This window comes from Cebus imitator, unplaced genomic scaffold (assembly GCF_001604975.1).
Source record: "Cebus imitator isolate Cc_AM_T3 unplaced genomic scaffold, Cebus_imitator-1.0 Scaffold282, whole genome shotgun sequence".
Lineage (NCBI taxonomy): Eukaryota > Metazoa > Chordata > Mammalia > Primates > Cebidae > Cebus > Cebus imitator.
Window position 1 is genome coordinate 566,988 of NW_016107597.1, and position 15,342 is coordinate 582,329.

General features: G+C 36.6%; 1 pseudogene; it reads right to left on the reverse strand.

Annotated features, from left to right (window-relative positions):
- Positions 1-4,876: 4,876 nt before the first annotated feature.
- LOC108284731 lies at positions 4,877-14,944 on the reverse strand (annotated as a pseudogene).
- Positions 14,945-15,342: the final 398 nt, after the last annotated feature.

The window sequence follows — 15,342 nt, forward strand, 5'->3', positions numbered from 1 at the left end:
GATGGGGAGGAAGGCAGCAAATCACACTGCCACGTGTGTACCTATGCAACAATTTTGCATGTTCTTCACATGTACCCCAAAACCTAAAATGCAATAAAATAAATAAATGGGGAAAAAAAACCAAACAAACATAAATATCCCTACACAGAAGAAAGACCTAGCAAATTATGATATAGTCATTTGAAGAGACATTTTGAAGACATACTGAAAATGATTGAATTGTATACTTTAAAAGGGTAAACTGTATGGTATGTGAGGTATACCTCAATAAAGCTGTTATAAAAAAATAAGTAAATAAAAGGTTAAAAAAAAAGAACGAAGGTAATATTATATTTGAAATATCAGGCTTACCTCTAGTCTCTTTAAACTAGGAAAAGGATAGTAGAGACTGAAAAGCATGGGTCAAACGGCACAGAAATAGTTCAGGGTTGTGGGTATGCATTATAAAGACAGATTAGTCAGAGTTGACTGGTAGAGTTAAACAAAATTGTAAGATCACTGAGTGGTACAGAGATTTTAAATAGAAAGAAATAGATTGATTCCAGTAAGCAGTTTGCACCCCTGTAATAACTAATTAGATAAACAAGAGGTTGATCAATCAAATTTTAGGAGGGTATTATTCCATAAGCAATTTAAGCAAATTTCTTTACAAAATGGTACTTAGACTACAGAATTAACTGTCAAAATGTCCTATAAAAGAGGAAAATAACTAGGTAAATATGTATCGATTACAGCACAAGCTTAAAAGGGAAAATTACTGATGGGCAATGTGCAATTAATCAATAACTAGGAATAGGGAAGTGAAAATTAGAATTCAGTTCAAAGCAGGTTATAACCAATATGGAGATTATAAAGTAATTTGTCAGATATAGGCCAGTTTTATTCAGTATATACAAAGGTTTGTAAAGCATCAAGTTAATTTGATCTATGTAAGCAGCCTAGTTTAAAGTGACAAAGTAGAGGGCTGAATTATCTCTTGAAGTGTAAAATATAAGCAAAGCTTTTTGCTTTTGACAACTCAGGGTTGAATGGAATTTTTGTAATGAATAAAAAGCTAACATGATCAGATGAATTTTCATCAATTTCACTCAAATTATACCTACACAAAAATAAAATGGCTATTCTGATAATGTCATTATGATTTTCCTCTTTATTAAATGTTTATGTAAATTTTATTTATCTTCTTAATCTAACTGTTGAAGTTCTCTAAATATAATTCAATTTGATCCTTTTTCTCTGACAACATGTAAAAGTTACTTATTAAAAGCACTATAAAATATTATTGTATTTTTGGGGGAATTTTAATTGACGCAACAGCCAAGGGGCTACTATTTGTTAAAAAAGAACAAAAAAAGGACTAGATCTGCTTTCAAATGCTCTCTCAATTCTCAATATGTGGGGGAGGCAGAGGAATAAAAAATGAAATGGTATTGTAAGAGTTTATAATACAATTAAATGTAACTACAGCCTAGATACAAAAGAACCTTGTCATTCCAGGGACAATAGAACTCTGAACTTGACAGTGGGCATCAGGACCCTGAAAACAGTCTTTAATAAGAAAACAGTTTTTGGTGAAAAATTCTTTGTTCCTCCTACCATCAGCTCAGCCTTCAGTTATTATCTTTTCTGAAAAAAAAAAAAAAAGTCCTACCTTGTCTGATTGTTTACTTATCTTCCATGAGTTAGACTGTTTTAGATACAGGGAATACAATGATGAATAAGAAAGACAAAGTCTTTTCCCTCATGGAGCTCACTTAACTAGAAGACAAGTCCAATTACAGACAAGTGAATGTATAAATAAATTAGATACTTTAGAGTGTTATGTGTAAAGTTGTAAGCAGAACTTTAAATTGCTTTATATAAAATGCCTAGCTGAGAGTGAAAATGTAGTGATCATCCCAAGAATATTGGTTCTTCTTTTCCTTCCACCCACTTTCCTTCTCTCCCTTTCTTCCTATATCCATCCCACTGCTGCCCTTTATTTTCCCTGTATTTTCATTTCCTTTATTTTCTTGCTTGTGTATAATTTCTACTGTTCCTACCCCTCTTCACCTTCCCAAATTAGATTATTCTATTGTGATTTTCACTTTGGGGAATGACTACCCAAAACAAATCTGAATGCTGCAATGGCAACACTTCCTGGAAGAGCCTTTTTAGCTGTGGGTTTGAATTTCACTGGACTGCCCCCATTTCATAGACTTATTATCAACCTCCATTATTATTAATTTAATGCTATTCTCAGTGATTAGAATATATGTGTGGCTTGAGAAATTCTTACATGAGCAATTCAATGTCAATGACTTCCTACCCCGAGGGCCACTGAAATATATTTCTCTAGTCAAGTCTGTAGCTGTTCTCTTGAAAAGCAACAAATGATTTTATTCCCCCTCTTCACATCTCAGTTGCATTTTCATCTTTTCTCAGAGAATTTCTTGGATTAAAAGAGTCCAGGAAGCAAGATTGCAGGTTCTAATTTTCCCTTCCATCGGCAGTCATGTCACACAACGTGAGGCTGTAATATGGTAGATACTAAAATGGATTTGAGTGACTTTTCTGCCTGATTATGACATGCTTCAAACATGCTGCACATCAATTCTTAACATGCATGTTATATATATATAAACAGATATTGATGACAGTGACTTGAGAAAGTATATAATAAAATAATTCCCTTCCTTTGAAATGATTTTATTCCTATGCCTTGAAATGAATGTACATGTACTTGGATAAAAATTGGCAAAAATATTATCTCATTAATTTTAAAATATCCCCATCTTCCTTTTAGGTACTTTATCAACAATATTCACCTTGAATGATTTCTAAAATATTGCAACAAAAGACTTGAAGGCATTCATCTCCATTTTCTCTTCCTTCTAAAGAAGTTGTATGTCAAATACTTTCATGCTTTAAATAAAGGCAGAAGATTCAGAGTTAAAGACTGATCTGGAAACAAAGGCAAAAGGAAGATTCAGACTTAAGGACTGATCTGGAAACAAAGGAGTAATCTGCAAAAATGGGAATCTATACTTAAGTAATAAGCTAATTTTGCTTCAGAAATAGCTTTTGTTTAACTCACTGTACCCATTCCAGATAACCATGCGTCACTGTAGTCCCCTCCAGGACCATTCAAGCCATGAATCACCATAACAACTCATCCTAAATAAAAATACCATGATAGTGATTTGGGAGGAAAAGTATAGGTGCTGAACTCAAAGCTATTATCTCTCCACTAAAGTTATCTAACAACTGAAGTCACTTCACAGGTGTAAACACTTACAGACGTATATATTAGTGTCTAAAGAGCTTAGCTAATGAGTCATATTTCACAACATTGAGCTCCACTCCAGCCACAGCCCAGTTTGTTGTCTTCACAATTAATAGTAAGATCTTTACTTATCTTCAATTCACTTTCACTCACCTCTGAGGAAATACGTATGCCTTTCCCTGATACACTTTCTCTATAAGCCCATGTCCTTATGCTCCTTCAAAAAAAAATTTTTTTTAACAGACAGAAACTTTTATTTTATTTTTAGACAGAGTCTTGCTGTGTCACCCAGGCTGGAGTACAGTGGTGCAATCTCAGCTCACTGCAACCTCTGCCTCCCTAGTTCAAGCGATTCTCCTGCCTCAGCCTCCCAAGCAGCTGGGACTACAGGCGCCTGCCACCATGCCCAGCTATTTGTATTTTTAGACATAAGGTTTCACTATGTTGGCCAGGGCTGGCCTTGAACACCTTACCTTGTGATCCGCCTGCCTCGGCCTCCCAAAGTGCTGGGATTACAGGTGTGGGCCACCGCACCCGGCCAGAAACTCTTTAATCAGTTTTTTTCCAACTCTAAAACAAAACCCCATTTCCCCCTTAAACTCAGTTCCTCAGGAGCAGAGAAGTTTGCAATGATGATCTCAACTCCACATCATCTGGTGACCCCAATTTTGTAGGACTAAGACATTTCCCAAGAGTTCTGCCCCATCAGCCAGTGAGGACGAGAGTTCTTCAGTATGGCTCAGCTCAAGGACACCTAGGCTTGATTGTAGGTCTGACAAAGCACAGAGCGTTAAACAGATGGCCTGGGACTCCCAGGCCTGGCAGAGGGTTTCATTGAGGCCTGCCTAGCCTATGCCATTTCATCCAAGTACCCTGACCTGGCGCTCATCTTCCCTGGCATTCTCTGTTATCCACCAGCTCTTCTGTACACCTCAGCTTCTACTTCCATGAACTTGTAAACATCAAATGTCCAACGTCCTGGAATGCAGCAGGAGAGTTGGGGGCAGGGTAGCCTCCGAAACCACACCTACCAGTATTGAAAGAAGAGAAAGTGGGGAAATTCTCCAAAGATCATGAGATGCATCCCAGGCAGTGTTCTCATGTGACAGGGTAGGGAGGCCAAAAACAAGCTGCTGTAAACCCCTGCCACTCTCTGGCGCTCTAGGAAAGCTTCCGAGGACTTTACAAGCACTTATTTTGTAAGAAATGGGTGTGGTGACAAGAGGGGACACCTTCTGCCCCTGCAGCAGAGTGGTAAGACTCCAGCCTGGGCCCTGCGCAGCAGACCAGCCCAGAGGCTGTGAGCCACAGAAACTCACCGCCCCTGGTGGCCATACGCGAAATGCACACTTTGCTCCAGGCAGCCAACGCCCTATCAACCTGACATTTACCAAACATCTCAACAGCAGACCAAAACTAGAAAACACAGCTTCTGGTAGTAAACACTTACGGCCTGAGACCCAAATAAGGCCCCCCATGTCCTTCAAAACCCAGACTCTACAGGCTGAATGTCCAGTTTCTTCCTCCAAGACGGAACTGCTCTCAGCCCACCAATTCTGTCTGCGACTATCTACAAAATCGAAGAGGAAACCCAGAGAATCGAAAACCTCATTACATAGCTGGGCTCAGGAAGAAAGCCACCAACTGAAGGCAACTCAGGAGGGAGAAGCCAAGGCTGGCAGAGCCCCTGGGCCTGTTTCTAAGCAGCCAGCCTTCCCAACAAGAGCAGAGGTGCCCTGGGGTGGAGGTGGAGGCAGAGCCCAGGTTCTCCAGCCAGCCGTAGGAACGCCTGACTTTCTTAAACATTTCCAAGTCTCTGGCGTCCAGCTATCTCTCCATGGAGCTAGACTCAGCCTCAGGGTTGAGCACGCTAGAAGTGATGGGAGTGGCAGGGACGCTGTATATCTTGGAAAGGTCCTCCTTAGTCAGCTCCCTGCAAGGGGGCTTGTTTTCCTTCTCCAAGAAAAAGGCAATCCTGGGGCTCCTGCGAGACGAGTGAACAGCTGGGACGTCTACAGCATGGGCCACGATCTTCAAGACGATGGGCTTTCTGATTGCAGCCGCACTGGGTGTCTTCGGCCAGATTTCAGGGGGGATGCTTGGGAGATCAGAGCCTGATTTCCGTTGGGACCTCCGCACAGACTTGGTAGGAGATGGGGCCCTTGGCCCCGAGCGCTGAGCAGGCCCCTCCGGACCGCGTTCGCCTCCCAGATATAACCAGGCTCCGTATCGAGCTCCTCCAGCGCCGCCGCCCCAGGCACGCGCCAACAGGGAGGGCCACTCGCTGCAAGAAACTTTCGAATTGCTCCTTCAATATTTTACCTTAATATATCTCCCTTTTGTGTTATGTCAGAACCTACTTAGGATGAATTAATTCTATTATTTTAATGATTTTTTTCGTCTCTCTTCTTTCATCTCAGTTTTCTTTCCAATTCATCTTATGTACAACATTTAGTTCTTTCTTGTGACAGCTGTATGCAGTTGATAATGCATGTTTATATGTTCCTGTCACTTGAGCTTAAAGACATTTTTCTATATATCCCTTGTCACTTGCTGATTGATATGGCTGACAGATGGCATTTTTTAGAAGAAGCATCATCAACTGCTCAAAATATGCTGACATCTCCAGCAGTAAATAATTCAAGACAGTCATGGTTTAGAAAGCACAGTTCCTGCATTTAAAAGAAAAGGAAAATCATAAACTTCTAAGAATATGAGAAAGTAGACCTTCATTCAGAGTGCTCTAGAAAATGATCCCAGTACTTTCAGTGAGAAATTTGCAAAGAACATCACTTTTTCCTTCATTTAAAAGATATTTGCTGTGTGCATTTCAATCACTGTCCAAGGCACTCAAGGAAGTCATGGTGCATAAGAAATATGAGAAACTTGTTTTTGTAAAATTTACATTCTTTGTGGGAAAAGCAAACATAAACAAGCAAACAAATATGTAAAGAAGATAATTTTGATAATGATAAATGTGCTAATAAGTGACAAGCTGTGTAGACATAATGGTATGTGTGTGTGTTTGAGGGACAGGGATGTGTAACAGATGCTATTGATGTTCTTCCATGTGTGTCCTTGGCCTACCTCTGAGATCACCTGCAGCTATGGTAGACTATAGTTCTGAAATTATTAAGTACTGCATATTTTGCCTTATTTTCTGGAGTTTTCTCTGGAATCAAAGGAACATGTTTGACCAGGCACAACTCAGAAGTACAGGAATAGAGTTGACCCCAACCCTTAACCAATGAGGGATGAGAGTTAGTATATGGATATCACAGCCTCCTGCGCTGTCTAAGGTGTGTTCCACAGTTTCTTAGTTTCCCTGAAAGAGTTTGTCCTAATTGTTCAAAGCAGCAGCCTCCAATTAAGACATATTTTTAGACTTTTTTCACTTCCCTGCCTCATTTTCCCTACGCTTTCATTTTTGTTTCTTGGTATCACCTCCTAAATAAATGACTTACACTCAAATCCTTGTCTCAAGAATTACTTTTGAGGAAAACTGAAAGTAAGATAGTAGGAAGGGGGATATAGAATATTTTAATTGGATGATTAAGAACAATCACACTAAGATAGTTATATTAGAAATGAGATCTAAATGACAAGAAGGTACCATGCATGAGAAGATGTGGGGAAGATAGTTCCCGGTGGAATCAAGAACAACTGCAAAAGCCCCAAGGTGAGAATGAAGAGCACTAAAACCAGAGTGGCTAGAGTACAGTAAGCGGTGAGTGGTATGCAAGGAGGTCAAAGGGGCAAATAAAATATTAGTGTTACAGGAATGTGTATATAAAGGAGTTCAGGCTTATAGTCAGCCTTTGTAAAACTGTAAACCAGGGACTAATGTAATTTGATCTCTAAGTAACTCTGGCTATTTGGAGGAGGAATCGATTTTAGGAAGACAAGAGTTACAAACTTTAACAGGAAGGAAGCAAGAAGACTGTGAAACTACTGTACTGGGCTAGGTGAGAAAAAAATATACAAGTTTTTCTTAGTAAAGAGCAGTGGCGATGGAAAGAAGGTTTATACTGAAGATACATTTTTAAAGACATGAAACCAGATGTGACCCTCAGGAGTAAAAAATAGAGAGGCTAGGAAAAAACTTGACGAAGAGTTAAAGGAGCTATAAAGCAAACTGTGATGGAAGTGGGTAGAGTAGGTGGAGGTCAACAGAGTAGATGGAAGACAAGAACTAAGATTTCATGAGGATCAAAAATAATACTTATCAAGAAGTACCAGGAAGTAGGAAGTGGTCAACTGTGTGGACTGTTGCTGGAGTACAACTAAGAGGAAGATAGAAATCCAGCAATTCTATTTGTCACCTTTCAGATCATTGATAAGAGCAGCATGAATTAGTGGCATGGAAAAATGGATTGTTGTATGTTGAAGAGAAAAAGAATTTGAGGATGTTGAAATAGAGAATAAAGACACAACTTTTGTAAATCTTTGTTCTTAAGAAGAACGGGGGCATAAAGCAATAGCTTAATTGGGGTATGTGGGATCAGTGCTACCATGCTAGAGAAGATGTTATGTGTTCACAACAGTGTTTCCTTTTCCTGAGCGTAGAAAGAGTACATTTCTCGGCCTTCCTTGCAGATAAGTTTCTATTATGGGGTTACAGATAGACCCCATATAGCGTGTTGTTAGAAATATTGTAACATTACATATGTAACCCCCAATAGCATGTTGTTAGAAATTATGCATGCCATTTCCAACAAAGAGCTTTAAAAGTATTCTATGCAGGGGGTATAGCTCAGTGGCAGAGCATTTGACGGCAAAAGTATTCTATGCAATCTTCCACTTATTTTTTCCCTCCAATGGCAAACTCGAAAGTCATGTGTTCCAGATGGTAAAACCACAAAGTGGAAGCAACCTGGTTTGCTGAGTCCATTTTGATGAAAGCCACCAAGAAGACCCAAGCTACCTATGTTGGACTGTGATATGAGGAAGAAACAAACCTTTGCTGTGTTAGGCCACTGAGTTATCTAGGCTCATTTATTATTTCATCAGAGCTAAGCCTATCCTGACTAATATCTCGGCAGTTGTTTAAGATTGTTGATAAAATACTATTTTGCATGTTTTAGAAAATGTGTACTAGGGAGAAAGATTTGGTATTGCAGAAGAAATAGTATGTAATTAGAAGAATATAATACTTAAGAAGATGAAGTTTGAGATCAAGAATAGCAATTTCTTAGGCTGGCCTTAGAAGTGGGGGCATTGCAAAGAAAGAAATGCAGAGAATGTGAATACAAAAGAAGTCACAATGACAGATTTGGTCAATGGAAGCTGAGGGAGTTTCTCATTTAGAGTTTCTATTTGATCACAAAAAAATAAGATAAGAATACAGCTAAGAGATAGGATACATGTAAAAATATTGGCTATTTGAGGAAAAAAGGCAAATTATGAAAAAATGAAGAGTGGGCAATCTATTAAATTAAGAAAGTAAAAGAAGATCATCTGGCAATGTTGAGTGTATTTGAGGTGTGCGATCATGAATGTAAAGTAAGTTCGAGTAGAATATTTGTGTGCATTTTTATGCTGATTGCAATTTCCTGGCTGAAGGCATAAAGTATTTGGATAGATTCTTTTAGTCAGGCATGCATAATAGAGAAAGAGTGGAGCAAGAGTATTGCAGATAATTGCAAAGAAGTGATTTTAATGTTGGATCAAGGATCCTTAGCTGGATAAGAAAGAAATATAGACAACCACAGGCAATGGATAATCCACCATGTGTATGTGAGAGGCCTCCATAAAGAAAAATAGCTATTGGATTAAGAGCACTGATATAAGTGACCTAAAAGGATAAGAAATGGTGGTCAGAATGTCTTATGCTTCAAATCGAGATTTTTAAATAGTTCACTTATTGATGATTAAGAAGTCAAAAGTATTGTACAGCAAAGGAAAAAATAGTATTTTATGGTAGCTCTTGGGGGAAATCACTCTAATTCTGACACAAAAAAAACTGCTATTTCTGAGCAATAGTTGTTTTTGTTTTATGGGTACTGGGAATCATGTGAGTTACGGGAAAGAGTTATACACATGAAAAGAACATGAAAGGTATTTCTGTTAAATGTGGCACAGAGGATAATAATTCTTAGAAAGAGACCAAGAAATAAATAGCTGCTTATCTTAAAAAGTATGGATCTGTGAAAACAGAAATTCAAAAGAAAAAAGATTAAAAGTATAAAGGCAAAGGAAGACCAGGCAATTTAGGAAGAGGAAGAAGGCACCATGTGGCGGCCTCTTCACTGCACTAGATCAGCAGTACTTGGAGTAGATAAATGTCAGACCCAGGATAGGGGCTCCAATAAGAAATAGAAATTTATCTGCAGGTGCAGTGAGGATGATACTTCTCAAAAAATATGTATCTTACCTGATTACAAAGACAGCAGTAGGAAGGAGCCAAGCAAGTCACACTACACTTTGCCGTCTTCACCAAACGCAGAGAAGAGGGAGCAATGTAAATGTTCCCTGATTAGATGTCCTATAGACCTCACTGCTCCTTTTTTCCTCATAGCTGATGGATAACTACTTACCAGGCAGCTCTAGAGCTTAGTAAATGATAGGAGACTTGTAACGGTGATAGACAGCAGAAAGATGAATGTAGCCCTTGTTTACTACCTTGGGAAAACAAATACCAGGCCTGTTCATAATTACCATTGTTCAAATAAACAGAATCTAAAGACATATGGAGTTTACACAGTAAGTTCTATATGATAAAAACATAAGAAAAGCAAAGAAAACAAACATTTGAGAAATGCAAAAATAATCAATTGTTATGTCATTTCAACTAAATTCAAGAAGATGTGGATTTCTGAAGCAAGATTAGGCAATGAGATAGTGATATAACAGAGTTATCCAGAAAGGAGACTGGGTAACATGAAGAAGCAAAAATTGAGAGGCTCTAGTTCATAAGAAAAGTAAAGATAATATAATTCTGATTATAAAAAGTAAATTGCATAAGAAAAGGGAAAGGGAAAAAATTATAATTCCAAGATTATGGAAACAATAATATGGAGGACAAATCTGAAATTCCCTTCAAAAATGAATAGGGAAAAGACAAGATGATATAAATTGTCTTAATCACCTGGGGCAGCTATATTGAAATACCATAAATAAGGTGACTTATAAATAACAGAAATGCATTTCTCATAGCTCTGGAGGCTGGAAGTCTGATATCAGGGTGCCAGCAGGGTCAGGTTCTGGTGAAGGCCCTCTTTCAGGTAGATTGTTGTCGGTTTGTTGTATCTTCACATGGTGGAAAGCAGAGAGGGGAAGCAGGCTCACTCTCTCCTGACTTATAAGGCCGCTAATTTCATTCTTGAGGGCTTTATCTTTATGATCTCACCTAATCTTAATTACCCCCCAAATGCTCCACCTCCTAATATTATAACATTGGGGCCTAGAATTTCAATATACAGATTTTGGAGAGACACAAATATTCAGTCCATAACGTTAAAATAATAGAAAATGACAAATGTGAAATAAAGAAAAGGAAAATCCAATACACAGAAAATTTGTGATCATATAAGGTAACCAGAAAAATTAAAACGAATGCTACAAAAATATGATAATAAACCCAATTCTAAATGTGAATATAGACACAAAACTTTGGTCTAAAGCCAGGGTTCTTGATTTCCAAAGTTGTTGAAAAAGGAACTATCTCCAGATATGGGCTCGAAATATATAATTTTCAATAACATAACAAAAAGTATCTATAACCATCCAAGCAGAGAGAGAATTTAAAAAATGATTCCACTAAAGGACGAAAGCCTTACTGCTATCAGTCTTCTCCTGTTTTAAATTAAAAGCCAGAAATTAAAGAAACAGTAAGTACAGTTTTGGAATGAAAAAGAATTCTATCCCTAGAAGGGGTTTCAGGGTTTTTGTTTGTTTGTTTTTTATTATTATACTTCAAGTTCTAGGGTACACATGCAGATCTTGCAGGATTCTTACATAGGTATACACATGCCATGGTGGTTTGCGTTTACATCTGAACTGTCATGTGAGCAAGGATTAGAAAATAGATCACTCTACTTTGAAGGAGCATTCGGAAATGAATTAAAAAAACTCAAGAACTAGGGAGACTGATGGGAATAATTAAAACCATTTAACAAAAATTTAATTTTGAATGGTTGTTAAAAGTGTAGCCAAAAAGAGAAATAAAAAGCATCTATAAGTTTTAAATTAATAAGGAAAATGAAATCAAAATAATGTTTAAAATGAAGACACCAATCTATACAAACAAAACCTAGAGAAAAGGCACCAATTTATTTTTATATATAGGGATGGACAATTCCAGAAGGTCTAGTTTAATTCCTAACATTGTCGAATACAGAAGTGTGAACTCTGTATATATATAAAGTATGTATATATATACATACTTTAAGAATTATAATTACCAGTAGATTTTTCTTAATTGAGGATATACATTAAAATGCACAAATCTTAATTTCTCTGGATTTTTACATTTGTTCACATATGTAACTGCCATCCAGATCAAGTTATGAAACAACTTCAATGCCCCAGAGGAACTCTCTTGTGCCCCTACACAGCCAGTAGCCTCCCCTTACAAGGGTACACACTATTCTGATCTCTTCTACCACAAATTAATTTTGCCTTTTTGGACTTCATGTAAATGGAATCATATGGTGTGTACTCCTTTTTGTCTGACTTCTTCCTCTAAGCATCATGTCTGTGGAACTAAGCCACATTGTTGCATGTAATGATAGCTTTGCTGTTTTCTTTATTGTGTAATATTCCATTGCATAAATATATCATGATTTACCCATTCATTTTTTGATGGACAGTTGAATTCCTTCTAGCTTTTTGCTATTATGAATAAAACTTCTGTAATCATTCATGTACATTCCTTGCACATTCTTAAACACTTATTTCTGTTGGGTGTATGTGCAGGTGTAAAATTAGTTGCTGAAGTTGATGTATTGCTTAAGTTATTACTGTTAGGTAATTTTTTGCAAAACAGCTGTACAAATTTAAATGATAACAAGCAATGTAAGCTTTCTAATATCTCCATATCCCTAATACTTGATAACGTCAAAGATGTTAGTCATCCAAATATACAAGTTTTAAAAAGATTTTTTGCCTTCTAAATGACAGAGTAAAAGAAAAACATGTAAAGAAACTTTGTCCAGTTAGAAAAAGGTGTGACAAAAACCCAATAAATCAGAAAATAGCATTTATTAGAATTATTATTATACCTTGTTAAATTCCATGTTACATCAGACAAGCCTACTTCTGTTCTGGAGTTTCTCTACAGAATATGTATTGATGGCTCATCTGTCTTTATAGCTAACTACCAATTTTGCATGAACTTATTGGCTGGGTTTATAAGAAACATACTCTTAATTATCACACTAGTGAAATAAATAAACAAAATAAACAAGCAAAAAAAAAAAACCCGCTACTAAACAGAGAGATTATCTGAAAGTGGATTTCAGAGCATAACATCAGTACACACGTGCAAGAGTCGTTAGGGAAGCTAAGTTCTGCCACTGCAGAAACACAGCCAAAGTAGAACAGCTGCTGCAATGAAACCAGGCAGTATCCATTGGGAATTCTGAAGCTCTTCATCCTGATTGTTCTTTCTGTTCAGTGTCATCAATTGTAGCAATTGATTAATGTGATAGAAGATCACTCACTTTCTCCTCAGTCAGGAAATTGTTAAGTTATTATACTCTCAAGTCCTCTAACATTTTCATAGGTATAGCTAATATAATTTAACAACACAATAGAAAAACAGAGTTAGCATCATCCTGGGGTTGTGAATAAGTAACTATAACTCTAAATCCAAATTTACTTGAGACCATACTTTCCAGGTTCCCCTCTATTATTATGAATACTTGAAAATTTATATCTAGTATTGTAAATAGTATTTCTGTATCTCATTTTCATTTCAAAGTTAAATAACATTGAACTTAAAGAGATTTTTAAAAACATAGTAAAGAACATAGTAGTCATTCTAATTTATAGAATTTAGATAACATTTTATACATCCCTATTTCTTACCAAAAACACAATATTTGTTTTTGCTTCACATAACACTGAAAACATTTTAAAGTATTTCTGCTTCATGTCCAGATTTTTTTAAAAAACAGGTCATGTACCCAATGATATAGCCATGAGTTAAGCATATTTTTGCAACACTGGAGAATGTTCAGAAAGATTTCATCTACTTAGTTACTCCCCGTAATACACTTAATACCAGTGATTACATGCTTGTTGCCTTTTTCTATAAAAAGAAACTTCTGAAACAGGAAAACCTTTACCCTTGCATGAATATGTAAGTCATGTTCAATGCCAAAAACATCATTACCTTGGATAATTCCATGAACTCTGCTTCCTATTGTGGCATCTTATAAATATCTCAGCTAATTTTTAATGTATTCTCTCTGTATCTACAATGTATTACCTTTAATCTTCAGCAGTAATATCTAATACACTCAGTGAAACTGAATATGATTTTTTTCTGTCACTGACAGTAACAGATAGTTCTTGATAATTATGATCCATGTGTAGCTCTTTCTTTCATTAGAGGAGAAGAGCATACAATGCCAAATCAACTGCTGGAGCAGTTTTGTGTCATCAATCTCAAACCACTTGCCAACGCCATGAAAGCAGATATCTCCACAGAGTAATATATCTGTGTCATCTCATTGTCATATATCCTGAATTGTTTAGAAAAGCAAACGAGAAAGGAGAAAAACAAGTATGAGTATTTTTCTGCTCTATATGAAATGCAAGATAAATGGAAATTTGCTGAGTCTGTGTTTTCCTGTGTGTATTAGTGTGTGTATGCACATATTATGGGAGGGAGGGGAAATATGTTTGCTAATGTATACATTTAATGTGTGTATTATATGCTGTGATACTCCATCTGTAATTTAACCACCAAAACCATACAGATAAAAAAGGATAGAAAGGGAATTTCTTTGTCTTCTTCCTTTAGTCAGTGTTAAAAGTAAGAGCCACTTTTCCTCAAAATAATTAATGGCTCACTGCTTCATTGTTTAAGATGATAATCTCTTATAGAGTCAAGTTGATGTAATATAGACATCATTGCTATAGCTACGATCCTGAGGTTTTATGATCATCAGAACCCATTTTCCCGAATTAAACTCTCCCAGAAGGACTATTTGGGGTTCCAACCATCTGTTTTGGTGGACATACCAAATAACCACATGGAATGGATAAAAAAGATCTAAGAACAATCTCTATATTATTCAAATATAAGAGATTAATACCATGAAAAATAGTTACGGGATTATTTAAAGAATTACTGAAGACACAAATGTAACAAACCATATTTTGTTCTTCCACCTGTTATCAGATTTGCTGTAATATGGTTATTTCATATAAAAAGAAGACTACATTTATTTATGATAGTAAAATAGAAGGAATACAGAAGCAAGAAAAATCATCTATATTCCACCTGTTGCTAAGTCTTTTGACAAAATCATTTAAATTGTTATGCCTCAGTTCCCTCACTTAATTTGTATAAAGATTGAGGATCAAATGGCATAAAGTCTTTGAAATCATTTTGCAAAATTGTAATCAATGATATATCTGTAACAAAATTGTTAGTTGTTTCTTTTTAAATCTTACCAGATGTTCAAAACCAATGAAGAATCCCAAGTGGGCAAGACTATTTGGAAACATGTTATCGCAAAATTATGTAATATCCCTTGAAATATGTATTAAACAGGATTGCATTACACACAATCTCCAATTTCAGTGGCTTAGCACAGCATGCAAATTTTCTTGTAGTTCTGTGCAACTTTTCAGGTCAGCAATACTTCATGTGGCGACATAGTAGTTCAAGCTTATGAAAGCTCTGTTATCTTCTTGCTGTACCATCTGGAACATGCAGTCTCCTTGGTTAATAGGGAAAGAAAAGCACTAGAGTCTTACTCTGAAAGTTAAATCTTTCAGACTAGAAGTGATTCAAGACACAAAGATTTTAATTCACTGTAGCCTAACATAACTGTGGATGAGTAAGAATGCATAGACCTCTTGTGTTCCTTGAAAGAGAACTGGTTATGGGAGAGCAACAGAAG